This window comes from Eumetopias jubatus, unplaced genomic scaffold (genome assembly GCF_037043125.1).
Source record: "Eumetopias jubatus isolate StellerSeaLion01/CBP00866 unplaced genomic scaffold, mEumJub1_p1.0 scaffold_10, whole genome shotgun sequence".
NCBI lineage: Eukaryota > Metazoa > Chordata > Mammalia > Carnivora > Otariidae > Eumetopias > Eumetopias jubatus.
Window position 1 is genome coordinate 124,892,725 of NW_028274816.1, and position 14,909 is coordinate 124,907,633.

Consider the following 14,909-nt stretch of genomic DNA (forward strand, 5'->3'; position numbering starts at 1 on the left):
AACTGATGGGATGTGGAGCTCTTACTTCCCATTCCATTTCCCCTTTTCTAACAAGGTTAAGTCGGCTGAAGTCCGGGTTGCATTAGAAAAAGCACACACACACACCTTGAGCCCTGGAAGGGAGGTGAGGTTCGCTCCGCAGCACTCGGTGGGGCTCCGGGCTCCGGGCTCCGCCCCGCCCGCCTGGGGCAGCTCAACCCTCCTCGCCCCGCCCGGGCAGGAGGGATGAGAAGGGGCTTATAGCGGTCTTGGCAGGGGGAGGGGGAGGCGGCTGCTCTGAGCGCCAGGCTCTCTTGAGCACAGCACTCCGCGGTGCGCCGACACCCCCTCCCCCAGCCGGCTGCCGCTTGCTCCCCTTTGCTGCCGGAAGCCAGCCCCGCCCCCTCAACTCCATCCTGGCCCTCTGCAAACCCCCTCCCGTCCGCACAGCCAATGGCAAGCCAGGGAGCCAGCAGAGCGACCCGACAAGCAGCCAACTGGGGAGGCCCACTGGGAGGTCAGCCGCCGGGGATAGGCCAGCTACCCGCGGCCCCGGCCCCTGCGCGGCTCCCCTTTGTTAGAGCTGTCCCCATCTCCCCTGGCTACCACCCCAAAGCCAGGAGCCAAGCATCCCACAGCTGGGCCAGGTGATGCAGTGCTCCTTCTACAGCTCCCCCGCCCACTCTCTCTGCCTGGGTGCTAGGAGTGACCCCCATCCAGGCGATACCTCCGAGAACGCCTCAGAAAACACAGCAATAGCCACCAGATGACACCCGACAGTTAAAAGAAGCTCTCGGGGCCATTCGGCCTCGCCCTTCTTTCCTCAGACTAACCAACTTCACATAGTGGATAGATACAGGTTTGCATATTAGATCAGCTGCACACATCAACCCACCCTGTCTGAAACTCCTGCTTCCTGTGATGCAGAAATTAAGAAGGGAGGGGGCATGTATGGAAGGTATGTATCTGGAAGTTGGTGGGGGTAGAAGGAATACATCAAATAATCTGCAAAACACACACAGTTGGCTCCAACCCAGTTCGTATATAAAACATCTATATCCAGGTAAATCCAAGCGAATCACTCCCTTAGGTTTCAGTACAATCAGGAAGCAAAGATCTAAGTCTTGTTTAAGCCATATACCAAATATTGGGGAAAAACTCTTAGCAACAGCCAGGTGGCTAGATAACTGGCAGGTTGCATCAACACTTCAATCACTAATGCCAACGTTAGGGGCATAACACTGCTGGGATGGAATATGCCAAGTACTGTAGACTATTTTCTTAGGTGTACTGGCAGAACAGTGCATGAGGCTCATTTAAGTAAAATACAATGGGGATTAGGGAAGGCAAGCTATTATCTATATTGTTATCTTTGTCCATAGAGTTCTTGCAACTAATGTTAAGTATCTACATCACATTCTACAATCCTCCTTAGTTCCCCCCAAGTAGTACTATAATTTTTTTTTAAGGTTTTATTTATTTGACAGAGACACAGTGAGAGAGGGAACACAAGCAGGGGGAGTGGGAGAGGGAAAAGCAGGCTTTCCACTAAGCAGGGAGCCCGATGCGGGGCTCGATCCCAGAACCCTAGGACCATGACCTGAGCAGAAGGCAGACGCTTAACTGAGCCACCCAGTCGCCGCCCCCTTTTTTTATTTTTATTTTTATTTTTTTGCTATTGAAATGCTTCTTTAGGTAGCTTTTTTTTAAAACCTTAATCTTTTTTTTTTTTTAGATTTTATTTATTTATTTGAGAGAGAGCGCTTAAGAGGGGGGAGGGTCAGAGGGAGAAGCAGACTCCCCGCCAAACAGGGAGCCCGATGCGGGGCGCGGGGGTCGATCCCAGGTCTCCAGGATCATGACCTGAGCCAAAGGCAGTCACCCAACCAACTGAGCCACCCAGGGACCCTACTATACTTTTTAAAAGACAACAAAACACTTGCAATTTAAGTAGCCCTTTCTTCTGTGGAGCTCAAAGCATTTCATATCTGTAACAGTCTTCTTGTAAGATAGAAAAGCTGTATGGCATGCCCCCTTTAAAGACAGCTCTTTTTTTTAAGATTTTTATTTATCTGATGGGGCGCCTGGGTGGCTCAGACGTTAAGCATGTGCCTTCAGCTCAGGTCAGGATCCCAGGGTTCTCGGATTGAGCCCCGCATCAGGCTCCCTGCTCAGTGGGAAGCCTGCTTCTCCCTCTCCCCCACCCCCTGCTTGTGTTCCTTCCCTGTGTCTCTTTCTGTGAAATAAAATCTTTAAAAAATAAAAAAGATTTTTATTTATCTGAGAGAGACAGGGAGTACATATGCAGCAGGGGAGCAGAAGGGGAGGAGGAAAGGGACAAGTGGGCTCCACTCACCCAGGGCTCAATCCCAGGACACCCACGTCATGACCTGAGCCCAAAAGCAGACACTTACCGCTTAACTGACTGAGCCACCCAAGGGCCCAGAAACTAAAACTTAAATGGTTCCAAGATCATGCATGCCCCAATTAATTTGCCAAGACATCAAAAACAAAGAAACAAACATATCAATCTCACCACTATTATCACAAATGTTCTTAGCAAGAGGATAATTCAGATAAAATTTCTACTATCCTCTTCTAAAATATAAACGAGGAACTCTTAGGGAGTTGCAAATACCTTAACTAAATTAAAATGTCAAATTCACCTTGCCAAAGTATCTATATAGTCCACAGAGGAATTACAACAGTTTAATAAAAGATCACTGGGGAAGCCCAAAACATTTCCTCCTAAAAAATAATTCAAGTCCAATTTCTTTTCATGTCCCTCAAATGTACTCTTTCTGTCTTATTACCATTACCCTAATAGAGACCCTTAACATGTCTGTGGGGTAACTATAACTTCTTTCTAGTCTCCCTCATTCTGCATACCACTGCTTTCAACCATTTGCTCTTCTTAAGAATAAGAACCACAGAAACTGGTGCCTGGGTGGCTCAGTCGTCTGCCTTCGGCTTGGGCTGTGATCCCGGAGTCCTGGGATAGAGCCTGCATCAGGCTCCCTGCTTAGCGGGGGTCTGCTTCTCCCTCTCTGTGCTCTCTCTCTAAGTAAATAAATTTTAAAAAATAAATAAATAAATAAATAACTACAGAAACAGTTAAGTTTATTGTACATTTACTAGGTCCAAGGTCCTATGTCAGGAACTATGTATTTTTATTTATTATTTTGTCATGATAAACCTATGAAATAGACATTTTCCCCATTTTTGCAGATGAAGAAACTCAGGTCCAGAGAGGCTGAAGGATCTTCTCTAGGTCACATAGCTGGTAAATGGAAAAGTCAGTATTAGAATTTGAGTCTTCTTGGCTCCAAATCTAATACTCTTATCCACTAAGCTATCTGTGGCTCTCTCTTACTTAGGTCATCCAGCCAAGTTTCCGCTCTATAGTTATACATTCCATAATCTAGCACTATCCCATATTACCAAATTTACCTTTCCTCAGCCTGTTTTCCCCACACCAAACAAACTAATCTGCTTGCTCACTGTGTATCATGTTCATCCATTTCTACTTTCATGCCATGACTTGTGCTGTTACAATCATGCGATTTAAATCCTACCCATTCTTCAGGGCGCCTGGGTGGCTCAGTTGGTTAAGCTACTGCCTTCAGCTCAGGTCATGATCCTGGAGTCCCAGGATCCAGTCCCTCATCGGGCTCCCTGCTCAGGAGGAAGTCTGCTTCTCCCTTAGACCAACCCCCCTCTCATGCTCTCTCTCTCTCTCAAGTAAGTAAAAAAATCTTTAAATCCTACCCATTCTTCAAGGCCCAGCTCAAATTCCACCTCCCCTGTAGAGCCTTCTTTGATGCTGTCAGCAATGATTCCTTTTCTGAATTACTACACAATTTAATACTTATTCTGTTGTCTAATATGTGATTTGTCTTCCTAATTTAGATTGTAACTCAGAACTTGTATATTTGCCTGTGTATCTTCTCCCTTCCCAATTATGCATAATAAGGCACACATAGTAAAGTCCTCAATATATATTTAGATCAGTAAACTTTATAGCAAAAGAATGGTCCAAACCACCTAAAAATGACCCAAGTTCTCATAAAAGCCACTAAAGTTGAAATCATTAATAATTCTCTTCATTCATTTTCATGATACAACAATCAAATTCTAACTCTGCCATTACTAAGTACTTATCCACTCTGTGCTTCAACAGTATCATGGACAAACTGACAGGAGGAGCTTCAAGAGAGCTGGTAGTGGGGCGCCTGGGTGGCTCAGATGGTTAAGCGTCTGCCTTCGGCTCAGGTCATGATCCCAGGGTCCTGGGATCGAGTCCCGCATCGGGCTCCCTGCTCCTTGGGAGCCTGCTTCTCCCTCTGCCTCTCTCTCTCTGTCTCTCATGAATAAATAAAAATCTTAAAAAAGAGAGAGAGAGAGAGAGAGAGAGAGCTGGTAGTGTTTTTCTTTTTTTTTTTAAGATTTTATTTATTTATTTGAGAGAGAGAATGAGAGATAGAGAGCACGAGAGGGAAGAGGGCCAGAGGGAGAGGCAGACTCCCTGCTGAGCAGGGAGCCCAATGTGAGACTCGATCCCGGGACTCCAGGATCATGACCTGAGCCGAAGGCAGTCGCTTAACCAACTGAGCCACCCAGGCGCCCGCTGGTAGTGTTCCTTGATCTGGGAACTAGTTATATAGGTATCAATTTGTGAAAATTCACAGAGCTGTACACTTATGTGCACTTTATTATATATTTTGTCTCAATAAAAAGCTTTAAAATATCAGATTGTATTATAAAATAATCACATCTGTTTCTAAGCACATATGAGTATTATATGTGTCTGTAGGTCCAAGAAAATATTTGCTGGAAATATATACACCAATCTGTCAATAGTGGTTACCACTGAGAGGATAAAAGGGCTAAGGGGAAACAAAGGAGAGAACTTTTTTTAATAAAGATTTTTTTTTTAAAGATTTTATTTGTTTATTTGACAGAGAGAGAGAGAGAGAGAGCACAAGTAGGCAGAGAGGCAGGCAGAGGGAGAGGGAGAAGCAGGCTCTCGGCCGAGCAGGGAACCCGACGCAGGGCTCGATCCCAGGACCCCGGGACCATGACCCAAGCCGAAGGCAGCCACTTAACCAACTGAGCCACCCAGGCGCCCCAGAGAACTTTTTAAATATTCGTTTTACTGGATCTTTCAAAAAGTAAACAACATGCATTAATTTTGTATTTTAGTAGATTAGCTGAGTAGTGGAATTAACAGATTATTTTTTATAGTTTTTAAACTTTTTATGTTGAACGCATCTAACTTTTATAATCAGTAAAAGATATTAAAGTAGAAAACAAGCACACTGCCTTTCAGAAGCAGAAGGAAAAGATCAATGAGCTAGACTGAAAACTAGTTCAGGTAACAACCAACTAATCTGATCACACTTCAACATTTCTTGAGTACTCTGGCAAATTTCCCAAATGACATTTATAACAAACAAAACACCAAAAAAAGTGCCTTTGACAGTTAATTTACTCCAATTAAAATAAACAGTTTTCAGTAGAACTGAATAACAAAAACAAAACCATAACAATGATCCATCCCAGGCAGAAGCTGAAAGTACTAAAAGGGCATTTTCCCCATAAAGACCTGCTATGTGACATTTTATAGAATTCAAACACCCATGAGAGAGAACACAGACTCTGATTTAAAAAACAAACAAAAAACCCCTTACTATCCACTAGTCTTAAAGAGAACAGCAGATTTGAAAAAAACAAATGTGAAAGTAAAAAAAAAAGGTAAAAAAAATTTTTTTTAAGGCAATGCTTTCAAAAAATAAATAAAAAAATAAAAAGGCAATGCTTTCAACTATGATTTCAATGTAGCGAAGTATTAAGTTTGTTGTGGTTTTTTTTAGCTGGCTGCACTTTCTTTTTCAGACACTAGAGGGAAGTGTAAAATCCATTCACTGTATCTTTGGAAATTCAATTTATTCATTCATTCATTCACTCACATCATCATATATTACTGCATTACGATATACCAGGAACTCTATTAGACCCAGAGACAAAAAAAGTGAATAAGCTACAGTCCCGGTCTTTAAGGTGCTTAATCTAATGAAGGGAAACACATCAGTTTAAAAAAAAAAGGGGGGGAAACTACAACAAAGAATGTGTATAAGAAACAAACCCAACTTTTACAAGACTGTGGGTTTGGGGCAGGACTGAAGGGGAAGCATTTCTAGCAGAGGGAGAAAAAAACATGTATCCATATGATAATTCACACTAGACAAACCAGCTTATCCAAACTAGTTTCTTCTATTTATTTTCCCCACCTTAATCTAAATGGAAATAACCTATACCTAGAAGGTATCTTTAAACCATTATCTATAGAAAGTAGAGGCATGAGGTGTTAACAAATGTGGAAGATTTGCTAAAATACTGAATTGACTAGGTTTCAAAAATCTATTTTACACAGTTTTTAAAGAAATTTTTTTAAAGTTTATTTAAGTAAGCTCTACAACCAACGTGGAGCTTGAACTCACGACCCTGAGATCAAGAGTCTCCTGCTCTTCTGACTGAGCCAGCCAGGTGCCCCCTATTATAGAGTTTTAAAAACATGAAGGTAACAGGTACAACTGGAATTAAGACTGCTTACATGATAATAAAAATTCTCATTTGCAATCATGATAAATTATACTATGCATCCCTGAAAATTGTGTCAAGGGTAAAAAAATAAACAGAAGTTTCCTAAATGTGCTGTCTTATACAAATTAAGCTTCCCAAGTTTGGAAAGAGTACTCTGACAATTAGCTTTCACTGATGCCTTTGTCAAGAGACATCTTGGTTAGCATATCATTTCCACACCCTAAATAATTCAAGCCTACATAGGAAGGACTAAGACTTGAACTCAAAGTCACCGTAAGAGCGATGGAAACATCTGTGCGGTAGATTTTCCCCTAATCCTAAAATGACTGTTACACATTTTGCTATGGTCTGGGATGTCTAGATTGTGTGGGTTGGGTTGGGGAGTTGGAGACAAGGAACAAGTTGTTAACTTCTCATACTGAGGGTAAATTTCTCATACTCATGGGATAGCACATGGTAGAAAAAGTAAAAGCCAACATCCTGAAAAAGTTTCACACACATACACAAAATGAGGCAGCAAACTTGTGAATCAAGCATGATTTGGCATCTTTAAATGCAGAGCCGATTCTCTTCTAGTGCCAAAGCCAATGGCTTCTCCCGTACATGAAATGGCACAGTTCCTGAAAAAGCCCTGGACGCTGTTTCCCCACAATCCTATAATCTGTCAGAAGACAGAAAACAAAAAGAAGGCTTTGCCAGCCAGAAAAAGCAAATTATAACCAACACAGAGCCAACACTTTACTTCAGACAGAAGGAGCTTTTCTATGCATCTTTGGAAGGAGAGAGACAAAAGAAGCTTACTATTGCTCAAATAACCAAGGCAAACATTTTAACCAAATACCATCTTGGATAAGCATTTGATGCAATAGCCTGCTTTCTCACTTCTTATTCATAGCCTTCAAGAATAATTTGCGGGCGCCTGGGTGGCTCAGTTGGTTAAGTGACTGCCTTCGGCTCAGGTCATGATCCTGGAGTCCCGGGATCGAGTCCCACATCGGGCTTCCTGCTTAGCAGGGAGTCTGCTTCTCCCTCTGACCCTCTTCCCTCTCGTGCTTTCTATCTCTCATTCCCTCTCTCTAACAAATAAATAAAATCTTTAAAAAAAAAAAAAGAATAATTTGCAACACTTATGAAAAAGAGTTGATGGCCACAAAACACAATGTTTACAAGTCAGTAAGAAAAAGACAACCAAAGGGGAAATTTTCAAAAGGCATGAACCAGTAGTCACAGAAGTAATATATAAGGTCAAATAAGATATATGTACTTCATATTGTTAGAAAGCAGTGGAAAGTGCCTTCTCCATACAGTTCTAAAGGTATTTTGACTTGACAGTACTGCCAACTGCAGACTTCAAAGAAACTTGGCTACTCAGAATGAAAAAAAACAAAAGATAATGGTACCTAAAATCATCACACTGTACACTTTAAATATCTTACAATTTTAGTTGTCAATTATACCTCAAATAAGCCGGGGTGGGAGAGGTAAGGGTGCCTAGCATAAGTAATACAGTCCTAAAAATATTTAGAACAGGAGCTTTGTGAAACATCTACTCTGGGAAGGCAACTATTAAAAAAATGGATACAGGTAAACTGCGAATCAAATCCAAAGGAACTAAAATAAGAATATAAGATGAACCTTTACCTGTGAACATAAAACAGCTGAAGCCAATCCCTAAGTCTACAATGAACAAGGGAGATAAGGAAGCAAATAAAAGAAAATCTAAATACAACCACAGAGGTAAAGCATCTCTAAGAAAGTAAGCTTACTTAACTGCCCTGCTGTGGAAATAGGCCATTCTGGGACCCCGTTTCCAGTCACCAAATGCAAAAGAAAAGCAAATGATGCCTGGATGCAACAAAAGTCTTCCCATCAAAGAGGAAAAGAAAGCTAAGCCTTTTACTTGTCCTTGATACAAAGACGGAATGGGGGCGCCTAGCTGGCTCAGTCAGTGGAGCACGTGACTCTTGATCTCAGGGTTAGGAGTTTGAGCCTCACATTGGGTGTAGAGATCACTTAAAAATCTTAAAAAAAAAAAAAAAGAGGGAATGAACTGTGGGAGAACTCAAATTCCAGAAAAAAGATTCAATTCCAATCTATGTAAAGCTAAGAACTTCACGTCACTTTGTTCTAAAATTAGCAATACACAGGTCCCTACTGAAAAAAACAATACACAAGATCCCAACTGAGCTGTCAGCAGGGTAAAGTTCTAAGCATGTCAGCAGATTACTGCTTAACCATTTCAGTTTTCCCCTATCAGTTTCAGACATAAAAGAACCACATCCCAAGTTTGCTCTATTGTTAATGCCACTTTAGAGGCCAAGAAAAATTTAGTTCATCAGACTGAAATTTCAAGCATTTGCTAAGTACATTATAGGTAATGATGCCCGGATTCTATATTTAGCCTCAGGTGTGGAACAAGGAGTGTTAGCATTGCCTGAAATGGCACCACGTCCCTCCTCCAAGCCTAACTGCAGCCATCACCTAAGCCTTCATGGAAGTGGCTATATGATGCCGCCTAAAATAAATTAAAATGCATTTTCAATGCTTTTTTTTGTGAGTGGTTCCGCTAACTGGCAATGAAGCTTTAAATATAGATAATAAATCACCCCTACCAGTCCTTTAAACATTCAGCATTATAACTACCATACGGTGGCATTCATACCCTCACTTGAACCAAAAAGCCAAGAATGGTAAAAACTCTTGTGATACGAATCCTCTGAACTGATATTATAATATTACCTTTAGAAATATGCTTTGAGGGGCGCCTGGGTGACTTAGTCGGTTAAGTAACTGCCTTCGACTAAGGTCATGATCTCAGGGTCCTGGGATTGAGCCCCTCATCAGGTTAAGCAGGGAATGGTTAACTGAAATGGTTAAGCAGGATTGAGCCCCTCATCCTGCTCAGCAGGCAGCCTGCTTCTCCTTCTCCCTCTCCCTCTGCCTGCAGCTCCCCCTGCTTGTGCTCTCTCTCTCTCAAATGAATAAAATCTTAAAATATATATATATTCTTTGGCTAAAATTTGTTTCATTGTGATTCCATAACTGTTACATTCCAGAAATGAGGGTAGCGTATCTTTTCCCAAATCCAGAGCTATTTTTTCTTCAAATAGTATTTATAAAAATGTATCACCTTTCTCAAAATGAACTTAAGGCCTCTAACAGACAGCATGTTGCTAATTTTCACAACATCCCAATAAAGAACTATTATTTAGCATTTATATCACACTTTAACTTGCAAAAGTGTTTTACAATTATTTTCATTAGTAGTCATGCCTCACAACCACGCATGAGCTAAACTGGTCCTGTTATCCTCATTTGACAGCTGAGAAAACTGATGTATTTGTAAGGCCAAGGTCAAGCCAGTCTGTTTTTCCAAAACCAGGAACCTAACCCTTAAAAACAGTCTCATTCACTCAACCAGTGTACCTGTATTGCTTATAACCCTAGTTTTAGTAGGTTCTTAGAGCACAGGAATCCACCTAAAATGGTAGTACAAAAACATTGTTATTACAGGACTTCAACAAAAATATACAACCACATTCAAATACAAATAGGTAAGGATTTAATAATAATGACACAGGGAGTTTTCAAAAATTGGTTTCCAAAACCTCTATGTCATCATTTGAAAACAAAAAAGGATCAAATACTTCATCTTATTTTTCTCCTCAATCCACTACAAGCAGACTTCTAACTCCATCAGTCCAATGAGTGGTTCTTTTTTTTTTTTTTTTTACTATTTTATTTACTTGAGAGAGAGAGAGCGAGAGAGCCTGAGCAGGGGAGAGAGGGAGAAGCAGGCTCCTCACTGAGCAGGGAGCCCGGCGCAGGGCTCCATCCAGGACCCTGGGATCATGACCTGAGATGCTTAACGAACTGAGCCACCCAGGCACCCCCCAATGAGTGTTTCTACTAAAGGTCACCAATAACCTCCAAGTCACCAAAACCCATGGGTACTTCTCCCTTCTCCTCTGAGACAATAATTAATATAGTGACCCATTCCATCTTTTTTAAGTTTTATTTATTTATTTGACAGAGAGAGACACAGTGAGAGAGGGAACACAAGCAGGGGGGGAGCAGGAGAGGGAGAAGCAGGCTTCCCGCAGAGCAAGGAGCCCAATGTGGGGCTCGATCCCAGGACCCTGGGGGCATGACCTGAGCTGAAGGCAGACGCTTAGCGAAGGAGCCACCCAGGCGTCCCAACCCATTCCATCCTTGAAACATATTTACTTGACTTCTGTAACATCACTGGTTTTCCTCCTACCTCACCGGCTGCTCCTTCTCCATCAGATCCCCCTTCTCTAGCCACAACCCATTCCTAAGTGACCTCCTGATTGAATTTTAGGACTTCATATTCTATCTACATGTTGATGATTTACAAGTCTATGATTCCAGCCCAGATTTCTCCAAAGAATGCCAGGCTTTTCTAGCTAACTATCTTATAGCTCCAGCTGGCCATCTAACAAGCATCTCAAATTTGACAGGACCCAAACAAAATTCTTTTTTTCTTAAATCAGAAAATTCCTAATACTAAGTAGATTTTTCTTTTAAGAGTTCTTTATTTTATTTTTTTTTAAGATTTTTTATTTATTTGACAGAGAGAGCACAAGCAGAGGGAGAGAGAGGGAGTAGCAGGCTCCCTGCTGAGCAAGGAGCCCAATGTGGGACTCAATCCCAGGACCCTGGGATCATGACCCGGGCCGAAGGCAGCCGCTTAACCGACTGAGCCACCCAGGCGTCCCAAGAGTTCTTTATTTTAGAGAGAGAGAGCACAAGCAGAAGGGGCAGAGGGAGAGCGAGATAAAATTTCAAGCAGACATTGTACCAAGCAGGGAGCCCAACAATGGGCTCAATCTCACAACCCTGAGATCACAACCTGAGCTGAAACTAAGAGTCTAACACTTAATCAACTGTGCCACCCTGCCACCCCAACCAAAACAAAATTCTTTTTTTTTTTTAAGGTTTTATTTATTTGAGAGAGAGACAGCATGAGCAGGTGAGGGGCAGAGGGAGAAGGAGACTCCCCACTGAGCAAGGAGCCCAATGCGGGGCTCGATCCCAGGATCCCGGGATCATGACCCAAGCTGAAGGCAGACGCTTAACCAACCGAGCCACCCAGGTGCCCCTCAAAACAAAATTAACAAATATGTTCTGCAAGAGTCCTACCCATCTCAATAAATATCATCACCATTTACCCACCTAGTTGCTCCAGCCAATAATGCAGAAGTTAAGCATGATTCCTCTCTTTGCCTCACTCCCCCTAGCTGCTGCCAATCCCTGAGCAAGCCCTGTCCACTTCATTTCCAAAAGAAACTCCAGGGCGCCTGGGTGGCTCAGTTGGTTAAGCGACTGCCTTCGGCTCAGGTCATGATCCCAGAGTGCCAGGATCGAGTCCCACATCGGGCTCCCTGCTCAGCAGGGAGTCTGCTTCTCCCTCTGACCCTACTCCCTCTCATGCTTTCTCTCTCTCATTCTCTCTCTCTCTCAAATAAATAAAATCTTTAAACAAACAAACAAAAAAAAAAAACAAAAGAAACTCCAAATCGGTCTACTTCTCTACAGGTCTTCTACCATCACTTCGGTCCAAGTCACCATCAACTCTCATCTGAATTAGTACAAGTCTTGTATCTAGTCTCCTTGCTACTACTCTGGATCCGCCTACAATCAATCCATTTCCACACAGTAACCAGAACTTTCTTTCTTTCTTTTTAAGATTTTATTTATTTATTTGACAGAAAGAGAAAGATAGTGAGGGCAAGAATATAAGCAGGGGCAGTGGAGAGGGAGAAGCAGGCTTCCTGCTGAGCAGGGAGCCCGAGGCAGGGCTGGATCCCAGGACCCTGGGATGATCATGACCCGAGCAGAAGGCAGACGCCCAACGACTGAGCCACCCAGGCGCCCCCAGAACATTCTTTCTAATTACAAATCAACTCACATTGTATCCCCACTTAAAAACCTCCAAAAAACACATTACCCTAGCTTTCAAATCTCCATGTCATCTGGTCTCTGCCTTCTTCTGGCACCACTCTTCCTCTCACCCACCATATTCAAGCCATATTAGCCTTATTTCTATTCCTCCACGATACAGAGTTCATTCCTCTTTAGCTTTGTATTAGAATGTCTGATCTGGTAATCTCTGAATCCTAGATCTTAACTGCCACACTCACAGAGAGGTATTCCCTATTCTAATCTGAAGTAGCTACCCATTCATTCTCTAACACATCACTGTTTTAATTCTCTGGCATAGTATTTATTATTAAATGGGTTTTTAAAAAATATTTTATTTACTTGAGAGCGAGCAAGCAAGTTGGAGAGAGAGCCCAAGTGGGAGGGGAAGTTGGAGAGGGAGAAGCAGGCTCCCTGCTGAGCAAGGAGCAGGATGCAGGGGATCATGACCCGAGCTGAAGGCAGACGCTTAACTGACTGAGCCACTCAGGCACCCCTCATTAAATAGCTTTTAAAAAAGTTGTTTCTTGTCTGTTTACTCTCCCTGGAATACAAGCTCCATAAGAGGAGGGACTTTGTCTATCTTGATTACCAGTGTATTACTAGTGCTCTACACATACTAGAAACTCAATAACTTTGGCAGGCTTAGTTACCCCTACCCACAAAGAGTTCACAGTCCAGCTGAAAAAAACAAAACATTTAAATAATACATGCAATGCTAGCAGGATAATGAAATGTCACAGTAGCCCAACAGCAGGAGTGATTAATTCTGCCTTGGGAACTGGAAGACTTCACAGAAGAAATGAGCTATGAGCTAAATCCTAAAGATTAATTAGGAGATTCACCAGATTACAGGTTATGTTTGTCTGTTTTGGAAGGAAGCATCCGTGGAGAGAAAGGAAATAGCTTGAGCAAAAATATAATGAAGGGGGGCGCCTGGGTGGCTCAGACGTTAAGTGTCTGCCTTCGGCTCAGGTCATGATCCCAAGGTGCTGGGATCGAGTCCTGCATCAGGCTCCCTGCTCCTTGGGAAGTCTGTTCCTCCCTCCCCCACCCCCCCTGCTTATGTTCCCTCTTTTGCTGTGTCTCTCTGTCAAATAAATAAATAAAATCTTTAAAATATATATATAATGAGGAAAGGAGGAAGGAAGATGGAACCAATCATCTGCTATATATTAGGCACTGTGGATAATGAAGGGTCCTAAAGGGAAAGGGCATTAAGGAATCTTACAATTTAGGAAGATCACTCTTGTGGCAGTGTGGTGGATCAACTGAAGGGGTGATAAGACTTAAGGCATGAAGACCAGTTAGGAGGTTATTGCAACTGTCCAAGGAGAAATAAAAATGGTCTAATCTAAGACTGGTTGGTTGGAAAGGAAAGGCAGATTAAGGAGATCTTCAAGGTTAAAATCAGATCTAGGAATCAAGCAGATACAAGTGATAAGGGAGAGGGAAAAAGCAAGGTCAAATCCAGTGTTTTTCTTTTTTTTTTTTAAGATTTTATTTATTTATTTGAGAGAGAGAATGAGAGAGAGAGAGAGAGCACATGAGAGGGGGGAGGGTCAGAGGGAGAAGCAGACTCCCTGCTAAGCAGGGAGCCCCATGTGGGACTCGATCCTGGGACTCCAGGATCATGACCTGAGCCGAAGGCAGTCGCTTAACCAACTGAGCCACCCAGGCACCCAAATCCAGTGTTTTTCATTTAGGCAACTATATGGCTATTAATAAGCAGGGAATCTAGAAGGTTTAGATTTTGTGGGAAAAATAATGAATTCCAAGATGCCCATAAGATGTCCAGGTGGATTTTGGAAATATAGGTCTGGATCCCAGGAGAGATTTGAGTTAAATATAGAGATTTGGATGCTGTGTCTCTGTGTATAGTGAATTACATTACCTGTGTAAAATAAAAGAAGAAAAAGGTGGCTAAGAACAGAATTCTCAGAAACATTAACATGTAGAGACTGGACAGAAGAAAAGGAAACTATGAGGGAGACTAAACAGGAATAGGAAGAGAAAAATCAAGTGTGGACAATATCCACAGTTTAAAGAAGCAGAGAGATGGGTTGCCCTGGGTGGCTCAGTCGTTAAAGCATCCAACTCTTCTTTTTTTTTTTTTTTTAAGATTTTATTTATTTATTTGATAGAGAGAGAGCAAGAGCAAGAGCAGGAACACAAGCAAGGGGAGTGGGAGAGGGAGAAGCAGGCTTCCCGCAGAGCAGGGAGCCCGATGCGGGGCTCGATCCCAGGACGCTGGGATCATGACCTGAGCTGAAGGCAGACGCTTAACAACTGAGCCACCCAGGCGCCCCCAACACTTACTTCTGGCTCAAGTCATGATCTCAGGTTTCTGAGATGGAGCAGGGCGTGGAGCCTGCTTAGAATCC

The 14,909-nt window shown here is 42.5% G+C and overlaps 1 protein-coding gene across 3 annotated transcripts in view; it reads right to left on the reverse strand.

Moving 5' to 3' along the window:
• Positions 1-14,909, reverse strand: part of FAM222B (family with sequence similarity 222 member B) — a 76,036-nt gene that overhangs the window by 42,611 nt on the left and 18,516 nt on the right. The window contains exon 1 of one of the 3 annotated variants that reach the window (XM_028109324.2): positions 106-178. The exons of the other annotated variants lie outside the window; for them this stretch is intronic. The gene's annotated coding sequence lies outside the window, so the exon portion shown is untranslated. Of the gene's footprint in view, positions 1-105; positions 179-14,909 lie in introns of those variants that run through there. 3 annotated transcript variants of the gene reach the window in all.